Raw genomic sequence first — 23,190 nt, 5'->3', positions numbered from 1 at the left:
ATATAGCAGCAGCCTATTTTGTAGGAAAGTTTGTGTATAAACCTGAAAGGCTGATCAAATGGAAATAATTCCTAAATGTTTTTGAATCACTTGATTATTCTTAATTTTATTCAACTATATTAAGGCAATTTTTCATCGTCTAATTAGTGAAGACCCAAAATTTGAGATATATATTTACACACATGCATGTACGTACATACATACGCACATATACATATGCTTACATACATATACATAAAATAATATATTTCAACTCAACATAGGTTCACATACTTTAAATATTAGTAAATCTAATAAGAAGAATCTAAAATCTAACTAGAAGAGCAATGAAATAAAGAAGACATGAAGAATTAAGCACGCATTTGTCAAAACTGATCACTCATTACAGACATGAGTATACAATAACTAAAGCTGACATTTTCAACTGAGAAAGCAGGTAGAGCAAAAACAAATGTTCATATGAGGTTTTTTTAATGTTTATTTTTGAGAGAGAGAGAGAGCATGAGCAGGGGACGGACAGAGAGAGGAGACACAGAACCTGAAGCAGGCTCCAGTCTCTGAGCTGTCAGCACAGACCCCAATGCGGAGCTCGAACTCACGAACCGCAAGATCATGACATGAGCCGAAGTCCGACGCTTACCGACTGAGCCACCCAGGCGTCCCTTCATATGAGTTTTGTAAGTGAATGATTTTTATTGGAGTTCCTGTTTTACAAAATGTGTGCAGGCTAACCATAGGAAATACAGATAAAAGCTACAATAGTAAGGAACATATTTTAAATGACCTGTATACCTTGGATGCTTTACGTCATTGCATGAATTCTCACAACCACCTTATGAGGTAGCTAGTATAATTACATAAAATTAAAGTTGAGGCCCAGATTCTTACAAAGGTTGACTTATGCCAGTCACACAGCTAGGAAGTGGCAAAGCTGGGACTCAATTTCAGATCTCTGATTTCATAACCCAAACTCTACTAAAGAGTAGGAAAACAAGAAAATAATCACACACACTACTAACATTCTGATATAAACACATATGAAGCCAGACACACATATAAAGTCTGTATAAGTCCCATAGGGGTAAATGGTATTTATCCTTCTTATACTTAAAAGTAAATTTTCTTATGAGTTCCTCCAATTTCTGTTTATCAAGTATCTATCAGGAAATGTTATTTAGAAAAACCTTATCAAATCAAAATATTCCACTTCTTGATTGAAAAGCCTATACTCTTCAGGAACACAAACACATCTGTTGGGGGAAATGAGATTGCTTCTTTTTTTTTTTTCCCTTACTTTTTCATGGATACAGTAGTATGAGCCCATGACCTGTGGTCTTAAAACATAGGCTTTGGCAGGGCGGGGGGGGGGGGGGGGGTCCCATGTTATGGATCTTCGCCCATGAGTGATGCTCTTACCATTATGAATATGGAGAGTCCACGAGTAGTAGTTAACTACGAATCATCAGGTTTGATTTCTTCCGCCATTTGCATGTTCTGCCTCTCCAAGACCTTGGCGGCAATACGCCCTACATTCATACCCTTTACGAACTCTGGGAAGAATGTTGGGTTTCTAATAGGCATGAAATGTCGCTCTTTACAATGTTCAGAAGAATAAACAACCAATTTCGGGGCCACAAGACTGAACTCCTTCTGCTTAAAATTTATGATCATTTCTCAAGCCGGGTCCCAGCTGCACATTGTTTATGAACATGAACCGTTCAAGTTCCCTGTGGTGGTTAAGATGGTACACTGATTGTCAGCCACGGTCCACAGAAGCCCAGGTGAAACATGGGTGGGGCCGTTGCCAAAACCACCCAGGATCTAGGTGCTACCAAAATACACAGGAAGTCCGTGAGGAGGTTGAGTCAGTGCGTGTTTTGACGAAAGAACGTATTTTGCTTTAAAAACAAGTTTCAGCAGTAAAACACCAATGTGAAATTATCTTATTGGGAGAGCAGCCATACCAGCCATTTATAGTAAATAAAAATATATAGATTTATTTAGGCTTCACATTCGAATTTTCTGTTTAAAGTGGTACCCAAGGGGGCACCTGGGTGGCTCAGTGGGTTAAGCCTCTGACTTCAGCCCAGGTCATGATCTCACAGTTTGTGGGTTCGAGCCCCGCATCGGGCTTTAGGCTGACCGCTCAGAGCCTGGAGCCTGATTCGGATTCTGTGTCTCCCTCTCTCTGCCCCTTCCCCACTCACACTCTCGCACGCATGCTCGCTCTCTTTCTCACTAATAAATAAACATTCAAAAAAAATTTTTTTAATAAAGAGGTACCCAAAAATTTATAGAATAAGCAAAAATCACAAAAACTGAAGTGGAAAGCATTATTGTACCAAATGAAGTCTTTTTTTTTTATTTCAGAGAAAGAGAGAGAAAGAGAAAGAGAATGCGCACACGCACACAAGTAGGAGAGAAACAGAGAGAGAGAGAGAGAGAATATTTCAAGCAGGCTCCACGCTGACTCAACCAGGGCTCAATCCCTGGAATCATGACCTGAGCCAAAATAAAGACTTGGACATTCACCCAACTGAGCCACCCAGGCAGCTGAAGTCTTCTTATGTTGTATTAGATTCCTTTTCATTCCTAGTAGAGTTTTCTTTATCTTATCCAATGAAATCAAATCAATGCAGATAAAAACATTAGTTACCAAATGAGTACAGCTATGTAATACTTTTGTTTGGAGTGTATACTTTCCCATGAAAATTAGCAGATAGCAGTTGGAAAAGTCAGAGGCCTCGGCCTAAATTCTAGTTCTACCAGTAAATTCTGAGGACAAGCATATCAGTAGTCTATGTTATGCTCCCACATTGTAACGTAGGTATAATTTGCTAATTTGTACCAGTATATTAATATAAAGGAGATAAGAAACATGTCATTTTGTGTTTGAGGAGAAAGATGGTTCGTGCTCTTCCTATTCGATCCAAATGTTTGAGAGAATAAAGTGGGCAAAAAAATAATTGTAATGATTCTGTTAAATGTAACTGTGGATTTGAGAAAAATCACTATGTCATGACTAACCACAAACCTACAAAAGTGAATACATGAAGGAGTTGGTCTCTGATCTGGCCTAAACACCAGGTAAATACGTGTGCTGATTTGAAATGGGAAAATAAGTATATTAGGTATGTAGTTAAATAAAAACGTCTGGTTCTCTTTCTTCATTTTTCAGGTTTTATCACAACGTTCTTTTTCACATTAGCTGCCACCTCAGAGTACATGTAAATACGGTTAAATTGGCATGTGGACGCTAATATTCTGGAAAACTAAAACATTCACTAATTGACCTTATAAGCCTCCCTTAAATCGCTCTCCCAAATGGGACTTGCGTGTAAGTGGAACGTGTATTAAGTGCCCCTTGTTCGATAGAAATTGCCTCTCCCCATGTAATGGGGAGAAAAAATTTGTGGAAGCCACCTTCTGCATGTTTATATAATTATTTTCTAACCAACATGAAATCACAGAAAGCTTTCTTCCCTTTTCCAAAAATCTCCCCAAATTTTCTCTTCCGAATTCCCTAAATGAGTATTTTACCTCCTTTAGAAAAAGTATCGCTTTCATTTTTAAGAGCAATCAAATAAACGTCAGCATGCTTAATATTAATCATCTTGCCTTTCTGTAAAAGGACATGTTCAAGTAAAAAATACCTTCAGGAGATATCTTGCCGCATGAGAGAGACACATCGATACACAAATTCCATTGAAGACAAGTGTTCGAATCCTAATAACATCTGACTTAAAATGGGAAATAGGTATTAATCTGCACATCAAAACAGATACCCAGATAAACACAGTTGTCTTTTTCTGAGTTACTGTCACTCTTACTGTCACTATCTAATGTTCTTCTTCATTGCCTTCGTTTCTTCAGCATTAACAGATATCTTATCATTTACTCCGCTAGTTGCACTAAAAACAGAAAAAAAATACATAAAATTAGATGAAAGAAGACTTTCAATTTGATCATTAAGTCTTACCGTATATGTCACTACAAATTCTCATTTTTTTTAATAACTGTTAAAAGCCACCATGATGACTGTGGCATAGGGAAAGTGTGCATAATTCAGTGAATGTTGCTAATCGGGTCTAGCATTGGGTTATCTCTTTCTCTGGACTTGTTGACTTATAAAGAGAGTAAGTAAAGATAGTGAGGATCACCATATAATTTCAGAAACTTAGTGTTTTAATAGGAGACACCACACCAAGAAAAGATTGTGTTCATATATCCCTCTGTTGACGGTTTTAGCAGGCACCAGAGTCCCACTACAAATTCAAGGCATCTTATTTGTGGCCAATGAGCTTCTCATCTTTTCAGTGTGGATCCCATCCTCCTTCTCCTACAGGTGGTAAAATTGACAGTGAGCAATTGCTTGTCTTGAGCCAGTATGTGCGTAAGTCAAGCACAGAGTCAAAAATAGGACACGAATCTCCTGACCCCTAACCTCTTCCTTCATCCACAGCACTGATTTTCTCTCTGCTCCATGGTGGCAATAGTGGGCATAGCCAGATGCCAAGAATTTGTTCCTTCTGTCATCAAGAAATAAATTTCACGGGTAAGAGAGCCCAGCTAGTCGCTGATTGCAAAGCATTTTGAAGATGGAAAACCAAATACAGTGTAAGTGCTAGGTGCCGCTATTATTCAGAAGGTAAGAGACCAAGTGCAGAGCTATCATTATGATTATTTGGACCGGGCATGCAGAAGACCTTGGGAAAGAAAGAGGGAGGGGCCGTAGGTAATATGGTCGAGCAACATAAAGAAGTTTCACTAAGAAAATTTAACGTATTTTGTGAGGCAGTGAGACCCTGAAATAATCACTGAAAGCTTTGAGGATATTAACAAATTAGTAGCTTTCTGATTCTTCAATGTTTGTAAGGAGAAACAGAGCAATGATGAACATATAGAAATTGTATTTTTCCCAGTTCACCATACACATAAGAATCACACTCTGAGCAGAGAAATGAAGTGATCCTTAAAATAGAATCGTTGGTGAAGGAACTGGCAAATAATGTCATGACTCAGAGTACTTACAGTAAGACATTCAAAGAGACTCCTCCAAAATCTCCCAATGAACACAGAACCTCTCTTATTTAGGTAAACTTGATATTACTATAACCAAATCATAAGTAAAGTTTCAGACAGCCAGCTTGTCACCCTTAGTGAAAAGCTCCCAATAGTGACTGTAAAGTGAAGCAAGGCAAAAGTGACATGTCACATGTCATAATATCTTGACTTGGTTACGTTACTTGCCTTTCAGGCATGACCAGCCTCCCTTATTCCATCTACCTAACTTCGTCCCAGTTTTGAAAGCTCAACCAAAATCCCCGAATCCTCACTGAAATCTTCACTACTGATCAATTCGGCTCACACTTATGGCTCCCTTTGATTAACCAGTAATACCCCATATCAACCTTAAAATATTTTTAGCTGTTTTTTTTAAACATATAGAAAAGGAAAATGAACAGTTTAATAACTACCCATGTATTCGCCATCTAAATGTAATAACTGACATACTTTTGTTATTTTTTTGCTAATTTTTTGGAAAATAATTTGTAGATATAATGATACTTTATCCCTAAGTACATCAGCATACATCTCCTAAAAGTAAAGATATTCCCCTACATGGTCACAATACCATTTTCATGCCTATAAAAATAATGCTAAAGGGGGAGCCTGGGTGGCTCACTTAGGTGAGCATCCAACTTTGGCTCAGGTCATGATCTCATGGTTCGTGGGCTCGAGCCCCGCATTGGGCTCTGTGCTGACAGCTCAGAGCCTGGAGCCTGCTTCACATTCTGTGTTTCCTTCTCTCTCTGCCCCTCCCCTGCTGGTGCTCTGTCTCTCTCTGTCTCTCAAAAATAAATAAATGGTAAAAAGTAATGCTGTAATCTAAAATCAAGTCTATATTATAATTCATGCAATTTTCTCAAATAACATAGCTGGTTTTGTTAAACCAGAGTTCATGATTTATGCTTTGCATTTGGTTGTTATATGTCTTTAAGTTTGTTTCTGTTTTGCTTTGGTTTTTTTTTGTCAAGAAATATTCAAAAATCTTTTTGAAGATACTTAACCAAGGATGTTTAATAATGCCCTACAACCTGGATTCATCCTCTTAGTACCCCATGCTATAATTTAAAAGGTTCACCTACCTCTTGAATTTTCTATAAAAAGAAAATAGATCAAAAATATTTATTAAATTCCTTTTAAAAATGTTTGGTAATTATATTTCACAAGAGATGCTGTCACCTATACATCACATCAGGAGTCACATAATTTTACATTGTTTGACTCTTAATGATTCCAGTTTTGATCATGTTTAAGGTGATAACTGGGAGAAATGTTCTTTAGAAAGGCTCCATTTCCCCCTTCTAATTAGCAGGAAATGCTTCATAGCTAAAATGTTTAATCTGTTTCTTTCCTAGTTTAGACTTCCAACCACATGCAGCATTCTAGACATAAGGAACTATGTTTGACATTTTATTTTATTGGGTACATAACCCATAGTGTTACAATGTTAAGCATTCAGTAGGCTACTGATGAATATTTACTAATTGAGGGATTTGCAACGTACAAAATCAGACACATTCTAGTTCTTAAAATACTTCCATATTCTGCTGCCCTAAGAAAATACTTCCATATTCTGCTGCCCTCACTTCTGCTTCTAGTTATGATGAAATAGTTTAGAGCAGAGCAATGCTTCCATTAAGAGAAACAAACAAAACCATGTAGAAAATTGCCCTCATTTTCATACATAGCACACTTTAGACAACGATGAAGAATACCCATTCTTACCAAATAGCTACATTTGCTGAGATATCACATCATAAAAAAAGCTTCAGGTATTTTTTTCTTTTTTTTTCTTTTTAAAACTTTATTTCAATAGAACTGTGCTTACAGAAATACATTCATATTGGTTAATAGAATGCATTTAAATTTAACTTACCCTACACAAAGCTCCAAGTATTTTTAATTTTTTTAATTTTTTTAATGTTTATTTATTTTTGACAGAGTAAGAGACAGAGTGTGAGCAGGGGCAGGGGAGGGGCAGAGAGAGAGGGAGACACAGAATCTGAAGTGGGCTCCAGGCTCCACGCTGTCAGCACAGAGCCCAATGCAGGGCTGGAACTCATGAACCACAAGATCATGACCTGAGCTGAAGTCAAAATGTCAACCAACTGAGCCACCCAGGCACCCCTGCTTCAAGTGTTTTCAAAAACTGAATACATTCATGAGGTTTTAGACAGCAGTGGAATTAAGTTAGGCATTGAAACAAACAAACAAAAATACAAGAAACACACAGCACACAAATACACCATTTGGAAATAAATCATGAGCCAAAAAACAGTAAAGATCACAAGGGGAATTAGAAAATATTTTCACGTGAATGATAATGAAGATAGTATCCATCGGAGTTTATGGGATGTAACGACAACAGTGCTTAGAGAAAAATATATAATCTCAAATGCACATAAAACAGAAGGCTGAAACTCTACAATCAAAACATCCATTTTAGGAAGGATAGATTGAAAAAAACTTAGCAAATTAAACCCAAAAACAAGCTAAAATGAAGGAAATAATAAAAATGAGAGCAGAGATTAACGGAATTTAAAAATAAGCATTTAAGATACAAAATCAACAAAATTAAAAGCATATTCTTTATTTAGAAAAAAATCTTTATTCTAAAATAAAAAGTTAAAGCATTCTCTAACAGGAGTGGTCAAGAAATATTACTAATGGTTATAATTAAAACATATCACCTTAGATCCCACACATATTAAAAAGATAAAAATTAGGTTTATGAGTAACTTTATGCCACTAATAAAATGGATATAATCCTGGGAAAAAAAACCAGCATAACTAACACAGTAAGCAATAGAATCTATAATTTAAAATCATCCCCAGGGCACCTGGGTAGCTCAGTTGGTGGAGCGCCCCACTTTTGATTCAGCTCAGGTCATGATCTCATGGTTTGTGAGATGGAGCTCAGGATTGGACTCCACGCTGGGCATGAAGCCTGCTTAAGATTCTCTCTCTCAGTCTCTTTCTGCCCCTCCCCTGCTCACAGGCACCTTCAATTAATTAATTAATTAAATCACCTCCAAAAAGAAATCTATCTCTAGCACCAAAATTTAAAAAAAATATCAGTCTCGGGGTGCCTGGTTGGCTCAGTCGGTTAAGCGTCCGACTTCAGCTGAGGTCATGATCTCGCAGTTCGTGAGTTCGAGTCCCGCAAAGGGCTCTGTGCTGACAGCTCGGAGCCTGGAGCCTGCTTCGGATTCTGTGTCTCCCTCTCTCTCTGACCCTCCCCCATTTGTGCTCTGTCTCTCTCTGCCTTTCAAAATGTTAAAAATGTTAAAAAATATATCAGTCTCACACAAACTCTTTTAGAGTTCAGGAAAAAAATAGGCAAACTTTATAACCTTTTTATGTTTTGAATAAAATATATAAATACTTAACAAAAGCATTCAAGGGAAGAAAACTATAGAAAAGGCTGTCTAAACAACATAGATACTAAAATCTTAAATTATTGGCAACTAAATGCAAAATATATGAAAGGGATAACATAACCCAATGAAATGTGACTATTCTAGGGATATAAGGCTGGTCTAATACTTAAATTCATTTTATTTTATTTTATTTTTTAACGTTTATTTATTTTTGAGACAGAGAGAGACAGAGCATGAACGGGGGAGGGTCAGAGAGAGAGAGAGAGGGAGACACAGAATCCGAAACAGGCTCCAGGCTGCGAGCTGTCAGCACAGAGCCTGATGCGGGGCTCGAACTCACGGACTGCGAGATCGTGACCTGAGCGAAGTCGGCCGCTCAACCGACTGAGCCACCCAGGCGCCCTTAAATTCATTTTATAACTTATCACAATAGCAGACAAAAGATGAAAAAATATATAATCATCTCAAAAGAAGTAGAAAAAAACCTTTCGTAAAATTCAGTTATAATAAAACTCTTAGTAAACTAACCAGAAAAAAATGCCTTTATTCTGAAAAAGTATCTACAAAATCTTTTGACAAACTTATACTTAATAGTGAAATATAGAAACTTTCTCCTTTTTTAAATGTTTATTTATTTTGAGAGAGAGAGAGAGAGCAAGCAGGGGAGAGAGGCAGAGGGGGAGAGAGAGAGAGAGAGAGAGAGAGAGAGAGAGAGAGAGAGAGAGAGAATCCCAAGTAGGCTCCACACTGTGATGTGGGGTTTGGTCTCACAACCATGAGATCATGACCTGAGCCGAATTCACGAGTCAGCCACTCAACCGATTGAGTCACCCTGCTGTCCCGAAATATAGAAACTTTCACCCTGAGATTCAAATTAAGAGACGAACATCACTATCACCACTTCTGTACAACATTCTACTGGTGGTTCTAACCATTAAAGTTAATAACTACAAACAAATAGGATATATAAACTTTGGAAACCAAGAAACATATTTGCCATTACTTTCAGATAACATTTTATTATAGTCTAGAAAATCCAAATGAATCTAGAGAAAACCCATCAGTATTAATAGGAAATTTATTATTTAAAGTCTATGTATACCAAGTCAATATAAAAAATTAATTGTATTTTTATATGACACTACATAAAGTGGAGATGACATTTTTTTAAAAGATACAATTTGAAATATCTAAAATATTAAATACTGAAGAAATCTCACAAAAATATTCATTTTCTCTATATGACAATCTATAATACATTATTGAAGTAATAAAAAATGGAAGGACATGCCATATTCAGGGAGTAGAAAGTCTGATACTATAAATATGCTGATTCCCCCCACTAATTCATATATTCAACAGAAGCACTATAGAAATGCAAGTAGGTTTTTTTCTTGGGTTGGCATTAGAGACACTGTTTCTAACTGTATTTAGAAGTGCAAAGGGCCAAAATAGACAAGAGATAATCTTGAAGAAGAAAAGCAAAGCTGGAGGATTTTCAAAACTTATTGAAGTTACAATAATCATAGTGATGTTCGATGGACTAATATATAATAAACCAGAAAAACATAATATTGAGTCACAAACAGACCCACACTTACATAGTCACTTCAATCATCACGAAGATTGCACTGGAACATTGGCGGAAAGAATATTCTCGTCAATAAATGGTGCTCAGTCAACAGAAAATCATATATATTAATCCCTTCCTTGCACTGTAATCTAAAATAGATTCAAGATGAATTCTAGATCTAAATGTGAAAGATGAAAACAATAAAGCTTCTAGAAGAAACAGAAGAAAATAACTTCTTAGTCTTGGAATAAGCAAGAATTTCCCAACAAGACCCAAAAAACCCTAGCAATAAAGAAAACACAAATAGAGACGCATTAAGAATTGTGCTCATTAAAAGACATCAATGAGAGGAGGGAAAAAGCAAGCCATGGACTGAGAAAAGGTATTTATGGAAAAGCATCCCTGAAAAAAGACTCATGTCCAAAATATACAAAGGACACCTAAAATTAGTTAAAAAGATGAGGAAAAAACATGGAAAATAAGTAAAACCTTGAACACGTACAATGCAATAGAATAATATGGACAATGTGAGAAACTCAATCACAGTGAGATGCCACTATAAACCTCCCAGAATATGCAAAATTTGTGTTGCTGAAGATGTAAAGCAACAGAAACTCTCAGACACTGCTACTTTCATGGCCTTTAGAAAGCTGCCAGTGTATCAATTAACACTAAATATATGTATATCCTATGACTCAACAGTTCCACTTCCACATATATATTCTCTTCAAAAATATATACATATGAACTTAATGATATTCCTAGGAGCACTGTTTGTAGAAGCCAAAATGTGTAGACTAGGATTAGGTGTATCAATACAATGTACAACAATAAGCAAGTATGGACTGTTGCTACATACAAAAAACAAAAATAAATTCTACAACCTATTATTTAAAAAAAAAAGTTATACACACACACACACACACACACACACACACACACACACTAATCTTGTATAGTGGTAGGGTCAGAACAGTGACTCCTTTTGGAGAAGATAGCACTCTTCTATTGTGAAGGAGATGCTTCTACCTTGCAGAAAGGTTTCTATTTCTTGATCTGGTGATGGATACACAGTTGTGTTTGCCTTATAAAAACTCATTGAGCTGTACAATTAGTATCTATGCACATTCCTGCGTGTCTATTCTTTTACAATGTTGAACTGTAAAGTACGTAAGTCTCCCCAACACCCTTAAGTCCCTGACCCCTTATCTTTTGATTTGCTGTCTTATCTGCAGATGACCACCAATAAATAAAACCACTGGTCTGATGTGCGTGCTTGTTCCATTGCTGTGAGTATTTGTGGAGATATTACAGTCTTCGCTCTGCAAGCCATTTTGGCCTCTGGGTTGTCAAGGATGCACACAAAAACCTGTCCTCTCTCCAACCCGTCTCCCTTTTTCATTCCAAATTATCAGTATCCCAACAAATCTACCGCTCTACCTCTGTCTTCTTCCTCATCGGCTGACATTGCTTTGTCTGCTTTCATAAAACAGAAGCAGCATACAGACCTCCCCACACCATATCCAAAACAGAAACTTAAGCACAGAAATCTGGTCTGTGATAGCAGGAGACATCAGGCTGTCCTCAAATTCTTCAATTTGTCAGGTAGTATGTGAATCTTACATTGTTGGTAGGTAAGTAGCGAGACTCGGCAAGAATTCCACCATAATTTAAAGGACTTGGACAAATAACCAGGAATAAACGATCTCTCCCTTTCCTCTTCTGCTTTCCCAACCCCCTCCCAAAAATGTACTTTTATGCTAATCTTCCTTCCCCAAAAAGTCCTTTCTCTTTCAAGAGACAAACGCTCCTACCGCTGCTGGAGATTCACTGTCCCTCTCATGATCCAGGATTATCCTCCACTAATGAATCCCTCTTTGCCTTTTATCTTCAATCTACACTTGTTCTCTTCAAACTGCAAGCATGTTCAGTCCAATTTCTATTAAAAAGAAAAACTTTGTCTTTCTGTCAATAAAACCTTAGCTTTTATCACATGCCTGAGCTCCAAATCTTTTCATCTGATGCCTATTGGATATGCCCAACTTGCATGTTACACAGGCACCTCAAACAGATCCATTAAAAATCCCTACAAAATCTCTGTATACCTAGTCCACATAACAGTGTTCTTCTCATTCTTCTGTATAAGATAGAATATTGAAAATTCATCCCTGACTTTCTACCTACTGCAACCAAAGTCATCAGGTCAGGTCAATTCTACCTCCTAAAATCTCTCTCAAAGGCATCTGGTCATGTTCATCTGTTGCTGCTTTAATTCAAGTCTCATTGCCTTTAAAAATGATTAGATTGAATTAAAAATAAGTCCAGCGATACTCTGTTTACAATATACAAGAAGCTCACAAAGTTTGAAAGTAAAAACAAAAGGGGAGGCAAATAGAAATACAAAGAGAAATCTGTACTGTACTATATTCCTAATATGGTACATTCAATTGATATTGATCAAACTAGAGTTACATTCCCATAGAATATTTAGAAAAATGGATGAAATGTTATTAGCTTACAAGTTAAAAAATCCTCTATTTTTAACAATTTAAAATCATATATGTACCTTTTATACATACAATAAAAAACAGAAGCAAAATAAATTTAAAACAACATCAACAAAAATACTCTCATGTGAATAAATGTTTAGTCAGTGCCAATTAAAATTCATTACTCGAGAATAGTTAAAGATAATTAAAAGAAGAACACTACAGATCAAAACATAAGACAGTGCAGAATCTATCAAAAGGAAACCAGAACCCCAACTATTTTCAATGCTAAATGAGAAGGAAAAAAAAGAAAACAAACTGGTCATTCAACTCTAAAGTAAACACAACATAAATCTGAAACAAACTTAAGGAAAACAGGAATTAATAAAAATAAAAGCAGGAATTTTTTAAAAGGCAGGAAATCAGAAAAAATTAAGGAAAATAGACTTAGAAAAGTGGTGATACTTTTCCTAAGTATCATAAATAACTAGTTACAATACAATGATAAATTCCATTAATAGTAACATCAATAACATCTCAATTGTTAGGAGTTAACTTCACAAGAAATATAGAACATTCATTTTACAAACAAAAGCTTCCCTTGACGGACACAAAACAATGATATGAATCAAAGCTGTGGCATATGATGTTCTTGAAAGAAAAGTTCAATATTGTAATAATGTCCATTATTTCTTTTTTTTTTTAATTTTTTTTAATGTTTATTTATTTTTGAGACAGAGAGAGAGCATGAACGGGGGAGGGGCAGAGAGAGAGGGAGACACAGAATCAGAAGCAGGCTCCAGGCTCTGAGCCATCAGCCCAGAGCCCGACGCGGGGCTGGAACTCACGGACCGCGAGATCGTGACCTGGGCCGAAGTCAGACGTCCAACCGACTGAGCCACCCAGGCGCCCCATGTCCGTTATTTCTATATCCATTTTCTATTGCTGCTGTAGCAGATTACCACAAATTTTGTGGCTGAAAGGAACACGGATGTATTGTCTTATAGTTCTGGAGGTTAGAAGTTCAAATGGCTCTTACTGGGCTAAAATCAAGGTGTAAGTAGGCTGCTCTCCTTTTGGAGGCTCAAGAGGAGAATCTATTTCCTTGCTTTTCCAGCTTCTAGAATCTACTTGCTCTCCTTGGCTCATTCCCTTCATCTTCAAAGCCCACAATGTAGCATCTACAAGTTTCTCTCTGTCCTCTAATTCCATCATATCTCCTTCTCTCCCTCTCCCTCTCCTGCCTCATTGTTTTTCTTACAACAACCTCTAGCTATTGTATGCAGTCCATCCAGAAAATCCAGGAAAATAATCTCAAGATATTTCGTTTAATCACACCTGCAAAGTCCCTCTTACCATGAAAGGTAACAAATTCATAGGTTCTAGGGATTCAGATATGGGCATCTTTGGGTGGTCATTATTCTACTACAATGTCCAAATTGATATAGTCATTCAGTACAATTCAGTTATTTTTAACCTGACAGAGTGACTCTAAAGTAGAACTGGAAACTCAGACCAAGAAAACTGAGAAATTGTATCAGGGTAATCAAAGGAAAGGACTTTCACTGCTAGATATGAAACCATATGGCACCATAATAATTAAGGCAATGTGATAGTACAATATGAGATGTATCTCAAAAAATAATTTTTACGGTCACCTGGGTGGCTCAGTCGGTTGAGCATCCGGCCTCGACTCAGGTCACAATCTCACGGTTTGTGAGTTCGAACTCCGCATCGGGCTCTGTGCTGACAGCTCAGAGCCTGGAGCCTGCTTCAGATTCTGTGTCTCCCTCTCTCTCTGCTCCTCTCCCTCTCACTCTCTCTCTCTCTCAAAAATAAGTAAACATTAAAAAAAATTTTAATAATAATTTTTAAATATATATATATATGTAATTAGTATTATAGCACATGATAAGAAGTGGTATTTTAAGATTTCAAGGGAAAGGGGTGGTTATCTAGTAAATTATACTGGAAGAATATTTGGAAAAAATAAATCTTGGGTCTTCACTTCCCACAATACATCAGAATAAATCCGTGATGGTAATAGCATTAAATAAAAACAACAGCATAATTAAACCACCAGCCTTGAAAGTAAAAGATGGGCAAATAGTGATTTATCTTTTAATGAACCGAGTAAAAAGAGTGAGATATAAAGAGGAAGACATAAAGGACAAAGTTAATAACTTTGACTACATTAACACATAGACACACAAACTTGCAAACATCAAATAATGTCATAAACAGAAGGAAAAGAAACATGAAAATACTGGGAAAGTGTATTTTTAATCATATGACAAACAATTCACACAAATAGAGAAAAAATAAAAATCCCACTAGGAAAATAGGAAAAGAAATTGTTATGACTTAGCTAAATTAACATTTGTTAAGAAGGCCACAGGGCCCTGGTGGTGAATCAAAGTTGAATAACAGACCACAAGAAAAGTTGAAATAAAGACGTTAATTACTCACAAGTCCTAAAGGAAATACATTAAGGGACCACATGAGAAGGTCAAGGTAGGGTGCAGACAGAGAGATCGGATCTGGGGCCATGCCTTTCTTAGGGTCTACGGATGAAAAGAGTGAAGTTTGGTAAATTCCTTAGGGGTTTTATCTAAGGGGTGAACAAGAGGAAGGCCCTGAGAGGCAGAGGAGGCTTTTGATCTAAAGCGAAGCTGTCCGAGGAACTTAACATTCGCTTGTGATTCTCTGGGCTGATCTCCAGGGCAAGTGCTACAGGAGTGGCTGGTGTCTGTTTAAGGTCTCTGTAGGCCGCTTGGCCAAAACAAAATGGATGCCAAAGCAGCAATGCCATCAAGTAGCTTAACTAAACCCTCAACAGAAATATTCACTGACCAAGGAGAAATACAAAAGTCCAATAAAGACATTTTTTAAATATTCAAACTGCTGTTAGTTAAACAAATGCAAAATAAAATACCTACACAATGCCATGTTCCTCCACCAAATGAGCACAACTGTTTTTTCTTATGCTGTTACCCATGGCTGCCATGACGGTGGAGAAATAAATACTTAATGCCATTCTAGTATAGACATAAATTGGTATAAGATTTCTGGAAGATAACGCAGTAACTTTTTAAAGGTGTTTTTTAAAAAAGAGAAAGTCAGAGTGTGTTAACTCTAACACATACAGAACTACTTTTCAAAGAGCGTGTTATAATAGCCAAATTATGGAAAGAGCCCAAATATCCATCAACTGATGAATGGATACATATATATATATACACACGTGTATATGTGTGTGTGTGTGTGTGTGTGTGTGTGTGTGTGTGTGTGTGTGATGGAATATTACTTGGTAGTCAAAAAGAATGAAATCTTGCCATTTGCAATAACGTGGATGGAACTAGAATGTATTATGCTAAGTTAAATAAGTCAGTCAGAGAAAGACAAATGTATGATTTCACTCTTATGTGGAGTTTAAGACACAAAATAGATGATAGGGAAGGGAAGGAAAAATAAGATAAAAACAGAGACAGAGGCAAACCATGAGACTCCTTTCTTTTAATGTTTATTTTATTTTGAGAGAGAGAGACAGAGAGAGAGACAGAGTGAGCAGGGGAGGTGCCAAGAGAGAGGCAGAGAGAGAATCCCAAACAGACCTGACACAGGGCTCAAACTCCTGAACCATGAGATCATGACCTGAACAGAAATCAAGAGTCACATCCTTAACTGACTGAGCTTTCCAGGTACCCCCATAAGGGACTCTTAAACACAGAGAACAAATTGAGGGTTGCTGGAGGAGAGGTGGGTGAGTGATGGGCTAAATGGGTGATGGGCATTCAGAAGGGCACTTGTTGGGATGAGCACTGGGTATTATATGTAAGTGATGAATCACTTAAATTCTGCTCCTGAAACCATTATTACACTACATGTTAACTAGCTTGAATTTAAATAAATATTTTTAATATTTTAAATAATTTAATATTTTAAATCCATATTTAATAATTTATTTCAATAAATATTTTATTTATTGAACAAGTAAACTTTCTGTCAATACTGGGTTGGCTAAATAAATTATATTCACAGGAGTAAAATATACATGGTAATTAAAAATGATGTTTTACAACCATATTTAAAGATGGAAAATGTTCGTAATATATTAAGTGAAAAGGCATGTTCTAAAACTTTTCAAACAGTTTTTAGAGTATAGAAATGCAGCATATGTTAAGAGAAGGCTAACCAAGAAAATACTATCTTTCTCTGGACATCATGGTTTCAAATTTTAATTTTGAATTGAAATTTTTTTCTTTGTGATGTTCTCTGGCTTCATTGTTAGGTTATAAAATGGCTATTAATTGTTTTTGTTATCATAGCAAAAGGAGTAGATGTTATTATTTTTAAAAGCACTTTAATAACAGACCAGAAGGAATATAGAACAACTAGATGGTCCCCATCAAATCTTATATTTTTTAAATTAATCTTTCTGTTTTTTTCCCTCCATCTGAAGTGATTCTACCTTAATTTTTAAAATCTTTAGATCACACTAGACTCATAATATATTTCTTATAGAGATCAACCCTGTGTAACCAAGATGCAGTTTTATGCTTCCTACCAATGAAATTATTTTTCAATACATCTGAGGCTGAATTTGAGGTAAGCCTCCCCAGACAGAATGATAGCTTCAACAATTAGGGACATTTTCTTATTTCTTCCCCCTTAGATACTATTACTGGATACTGGAACAGTGCTATGACCATCTTTATTGTGGATGGCAATATAGGCTCAGCTCAGTTCCATAAAGAAATTCTTTAAATTGACAGTAGATGAGGAGAAAAAGCCAGAAAGAAGATAGGATACTGCTTAACTGTTTCAATTTGTACTTTACCTTAGTCTAGCTTCTGATACTGTATCAGACGTAATTCCTCTTTGTGCCATGCCCACATAACTTCCCATGATTGCTCTGATTCTCCACGATATTTCCTTTCTCTGTAATCTCACAATGATTTACTTTTCAATGATATTCCTTTTTGAAGTTACCTCTATGTCCACTTACACATAGTTATCTAAAGATAACTGCCCTAGTATATTTAACCTTTAAGTTTTATTTATTGATTTTTGAGAGAGAGAGAGAGATGGTGGGAGGGGCAGAGAGATAGAAAGAGAGAGAATCCAAGGCAGGCTCCACACTGTCAGTGCAAAGCCCAACGCAGGGCTTGATCCCACGAACCAAGAGATCATGACCCAAGCTGAAATAGAGTTGGATGCTTAACCGACTGAGCCACCCAGGCACCACTAAGATTTAAGTTTTAAAGTTAAAATTAAGAATCTACTTTGCTTGCTTTTTCTTTATATTGCTCAGCTTGCAAACACCTAATATTGAAAATTTACAGAAGATGATATGCCTGTGTAAGGCTTATGTGTACCTGGAAAGTGATCAATGGCTACAGTGTGGCTTCTGTAAGAATGACATTCCCACAGGGCGCCTGGGCGGCTCAGTCCGTTAAGTGTCTGGCTTCAGTTCAGGTCATGGTCTCGCGGTCCGTGGGTTCGAGCCCCGCGTCGGGCTCTGTGCTGGCAACTCAGAGCCTGGAACCTGCTCTGGATCCTGTGTCTCCGTTTCCCTCTGCCCTTCCCCGACTTGTGCTCTGTCTCTCTAGCTCTCAAAAATAAAAAGAAATAAACATAAAAAATTTTTAAAAAAGGAATAACATGCTCACAATTATCACAAGCTGTCAGAAAGTATTGTTGGTGGTGGCACACGTATAAGGGCAGGAATAAACATTGATATATAAACAGGTTTTTTTTACCTTGGACCAAGAAATTAGTTGTCTAACAAAATGAGTATCTTAGGAAAATAAATATTCTATCATGTGGTGTTTGGTGGGAAGAGGCCATAATTTTCATTATTTTTTAATGCTTTTTTATGTGTTTTTGAGAGAGAGAGAGAGAGAGAGAGAGAGGGAATGCACACGTGGGGGAGGGGCAGAGAAAGAGGGAGACAGAATCCCAAGCAGACTCCACACTCAGCACAGAGCCTGACACAAGATCGTGCATGACCTGAACTGAAATCAAGTCAGTCTCTTACCCTGACTGAGCCACCTAATTTTCATTCTTATATCAGTTCCCACATTTTTGACTCATGTCATCTCCTGAAATATCACCAGAAAACATTTTTCTTTCATTGACCTCCTAATATCAGAGCTAAACTATCAACTCTTCAGTAAAAGAGAACTTTGCTTAAGAAACTTGACATGGAGAACAGTTTCAAACAGAGTAGCATTTATCTCAACATGAGATATTAAACTATGTAATAGGTCAGACATTTTTAAGCTAGAATTTTTCCTTTCTCCTTTCCTTTCTTTATGACTTCCTTATCTATTTCCAAATAGCACTTTAGGTTGGGTCCTGTAAACCTAGAGTCTTACACAGAAAGCTATAATTTGTACATGTAACAAAAAATGTTGAGGTCATGGATAAGTTGGAACATACATTAGTAATCTAGAAAGATTTCAGATTTTTCTGCTTATATATTTATTTGTTCTTTCAATTCCCCTAATATATATACAAATGGTCTGATCACTGCAGTCAGTTCTACTGACCAATTTCATAGCCAGTTAATTTAATACGAATAGTGGGTTTGTGTGAATAGACAAGACGTAGTCAGATGCAAATCTGGATGCCATCCATCTAATTTGATCTAGGAACAGAGTAAAACGGTTACCATTACTGTACAGTTTGGGATCTGATTTCCATAGCCAGGCCTTCTATAGTGATTAGAGTAAGATAATTGCCTAATTGCTCAGTCCCAAACATTGTTTGGTGTGTTGATCTGTTGTATAGACACAAGGGATTTCACTTGGCTTACTCATTCTTCTTCTCTCCACTTCTAGAACATTATACCCTAAATTGCATCCAACCTTTGGCACGTTTGCTCCGAGTTCTTTACATTGTAACTAAAACGTGGCACATTTGATGTCAAATCTGTACATTCTAATTACCCAGAACCAAAAGCAGACAGGCCCCTTGTGCTTGTGAACCAAATACAACCAAATGTTTCCATTTGTGAGCCCAGATTACTGGGGAATTTCAAATATTTCTGTATTTCTCGGTGACGGAAAGGGGCATGTTTTCAGAGTTAAGGCAAAAAACACAATCTTTTTTAAATGTATAGAGTTTGTAATAAATAAAAAAAAAACATTTCTTTGTATGCGCTTGTCTAGAGTCTGGTTTCAAGAATGTGTTACAATGTTTTCAGTGAAATGTTGTAGCTTGGTTTTGTTCCCTGGAAAGTAAGAGGTGAAATGGACTAGCAATAAAAATTCAACTGACTAGTTCAATGTCATTGCCTAAACGAAATGAAATTTGGGATGTAGAAAAAAGCAGAAAAGAGGGCTAAAAATATACATTTGTATTTTAAAAGTCCATTTTAATCTTCTAAATCCTTATTGAAAACAAGGCAATAAAATTTACATGACATAAATATATAGTGGCCAGGTATTTAGGAATGAAAACAAGCCTGGCACTGATTTATGGAACTCTTTGTGCTTTGACGTGACTAAGGGTGAAAAGGTTTCTTTTGCTAAAAATAATGACACCCATACCTAAGAAAGCATCTGGACGCCATTCTTGGAACTATAAGACTTTGCTAAAAATCAAGCCTGTGACCCTGTTAACCGATCAGTCAGTCCATAATAACGTCGCTTTTCTTAACAGATTTTATTTTGAAGTAAGGAGTACGCTTTTTGCTTCTGAATATTAAGCATTGAAATATGAAGAACCATTTCATATATCATGTTTTTCAGTATAGAATTATACATTTTTTACATAATTTTACTTCCACACAAAGACGGATTTTTCCTATTAAATCAGTAACTTAATGTTACTTAATGTTGCGCATTACTTAACGTGTGTATGTGTGCGTGTGTGTGTGTGTGTGTGTGTATGTGTAGTCATTGGCAAAAGAGTTGACTTTTCTGGAAGTTTCCATCTGAAGCTGTGCTGTGTAATATTCAAAGCTCTTCTCTTCTGGGTGAGTATGTGGTGGGAATGGTTGGTGGTGGTCTAGAGTAAAGAACTACTAGATGTGTGTTATATTTTTCACGTATCTATTTTATAATTTATAATGTGCATGAGGGTTAAGAAGAGTAATATTTAATGGCATCTTCAAAGTATAAAATAAATTAGAAAATAATTAAAAAACATCAGACAGCAGACTTCAAATGTTGCAAAGTATCTCTTGCCTTTTTAGTCTAGTGAGATTTTGTTCAGGAGAGTACGGGGTCTTGAATTTTGTTCCGAAAATGCATGAGTGATTATTGTCTGAACCATATTTTCAGACTGTAAATTTATTGTCTAATTAAGTAAGTAAATGGTGAACTAGTATAACCTAACAAAAGAGTTGTTCTACAAAGTCCATACAACCTTCATAATGGAAGGCCTGGATATTTTTCCTGATTTGTAGAGATCACAGAGGAAATAGGCGATTTTGCTTTTTTTTTTGATGTGAATTTGAAATAGACAAATTAGGGTCTTTGGCAGTCTTAGCAGGCTTCTGTGGGGGAAAGGATAAATTATTGGTGATGGGCTCTGAACTCTTCTTTCTTCTAATTTTTGATTTTACAAATTCATATTATACTGAGTTTTGGGCAGATCTATAGTAGAAGACATGAATATAATAAGCTGTTTAAATATAACATCTTACAGTTATCTAAATGACAAATGTCACTAAAGCTTCATGTTAGAATTTATAAATAGGATTTTATTTACATATTTCCCTCACACTTACATATGCCTTTGAGCAAATAGTATGCTTGGACATAAAGATACCATCCTTTTTTTGGCAAGAGTACTTCTTCCAAAACGAAACATTGCCAAGCAAGGAAGAAAGAACAAGATGTTTGTATGGCAAGATAAAACAAATCAACAGTGCTTCTAAGTGACTCCTTTACCCATTCGTACATCTGTTATCTGTGCATTCCCAGCTACATATGCAGCATTGTTTTTAGAAATCCAGTGTCTGGCCTGCTTTACGCTCTAAATGCATTCATTTAACAAATATTTATTGAGGACTTACTATATTCTAGGCTCTGGTCCAGGTGCTGAGGATATAGCAGCGAATGCAACAGGAAAATTATACTTATTATAGTGAGTTGAATTGTGCCTCCCAGAAGATAAATTAACTCTGAATCTGTGAACGTGGGCTTATTTGGCATAGAGCCTTTTGAGATTAAGGATCTCAAAACAGGGTTAGGGTGAGTTCTAAACCCGATAGTTTGTGAGGCAGAAAAGGAGAAGACACAGGGACACAAACAGAAGAAGACCGTGTGAATACAAAAGCAAAGATCGGAGTTATGAAGCCCCAAGCCAAGAAAAGCCAAGGATTGCCAACAGCCACCAGAAGTTTTAAGAAAGGCACGGAACCTATTATCCCTTAGAACTTTTGGTAGGAACTGCCCCTGCTGATATCTTTATTTTGGACTTCTGGCTTCCAAATTTGTGAGATACTATATTCTGTTGTTTAAGCCACTCGTGTTGTAGTGACTTTTACAGCAGCCCCAAGAAACAAATCCACCTACCTTTGTAGAGCTTAAATTCTAATGTGGAGAGATATGCAATAAACAAAAGAAAGAAATACAATACATTCAATGGAGATAGAAAGAGCAGGAAAGAGGGGTAGGAAATGGAATTTATGAGTGACACTAGCAGAAGTGGCCAATGAATAGAGTTTAATATTGCCTTGAATAATAAAGGAACACTTCATAAAAGAGAGGTACTTAGAGTCTGAATTTGAAAGATGGGCAAAACATAGGTGGGGGGAATAGTTGTCTGAGGTTTCAATACTATAGTATTGATTACTTTCAGTATAAGCATAGTGTGTGAAGGCCACTGCAAGGAGATGAGTCCAACTGGAAGAAATTCTTTGTGTCAAATTGAGTCAAAGAATATCTCATAGAAATAACTTTGTAGTTCATCTAATAAAACTTTTGAAATTCTTGTCTTGGTAGGGATACTGCAGACATTCACCATTCCACTGTACTCAAGCAGTTGGCTATAAGGTTAATCAAGAGCGAACCAAGATCGACTCTCCCTGAGCATCCTGCTTTCTATACTTGCTCCCAAGTGCCGTATATTTTAGCTTTTCTCTAATGTTCCCAGTTCTGTTTTCTTGACCTACAGAGAGTACCAATCTTTCCCGTGATAGGCCTGCAAGCTCCTGAAAACAATGTGGGTCTTTTCTTCATCAGATTTACAATGATCACTTTCTTTTGTTTACCACTTTTGCTTATATGGTTTCTATACCACTATGTTCTTGCCCACACTATCCTGTTCATGATATGGTTGCCAAATCCCTCAGTGTCTACTGTATATCAAGACTTTTCATGCGGGACTATCGTCTCACATGTGCTTAGGGCCCACGCATTGTTAGCACTATGCATCTATCAATGCAGAATAAGACGCTATTATCTGATATCGAACTAATAATCATAGAAAACTCCAAAGTCAAAAGATTTTTGACCATGTGTGTTGCTACATAGCCATACCTGCCACTTCCAGGACTAACTGGTAGTTTGCAGTCCGTTGTTTCAACTTTCCAATCTCTTCATAGGCCGTGATTCTGACATGAAAAATTATTCACCATCATCTGTAAAAAATTATGTTTAGGAATTTGGCAGGTATGCAACTTATGTTCTTACCTAATTCATTGATAAACCACAAGCAGTACAGC

The 23,190-nt window shown here is 36.6% G+C and overlaps 1 long non-coding RNA gene across 2 annotated transcripts in view; it reads right to left on the bottom strand.

Moving 5' to 3' along the window:
• Positions 1 to 15,491, bottom strand: part of LOC128314048 (uncharacterized) — a 96,755-nt gene extending 81,264 nt beyond the window's left edge. Inside the window, exons 1-3 of one of the 2 annotated variants that reach the window (XR_008295396.1) lie at positions 14,979 to 15,491; positions 3,831 to 3,911; positions 3,654 to 3,740 (exon numbers count right to left, since the gene is read on the bottom strand). This is a non-coding gene — a long non-coding RNA (uncharacterized LOC128314048). The remainder of the gene's footprint in view (positions 1 to 3,653; positions 3,741 to 3,830; positions 3,912 to 14,978) is intronic. The other variant, XR_008295397.1, reaches the window with a different exon arrangement.
• Positions 15,492 to 23,190: the final 7,699 nt, after the last annotated feature.

Source organism: Acinonyx jubatus, chromosome C1 (genome assembly GCF_027475565.1).
Source record: "Acinonyx jubatus isolate Ajub_Pintada_27869175 chromosome C1, VMU_Ajub_asm_v1.0, whole genome shotgun sequence".
In the NCBI taxonomy this organism is placed as follows: Eukaryota; Metazoa; Chordata; class Mammalia; order Carnivora; family Felidae; genus Acinonyx; species Acinonyx jubatus.
This window is presented reverse-complemented; position numbering and strand designations above follow the sequence as displayed.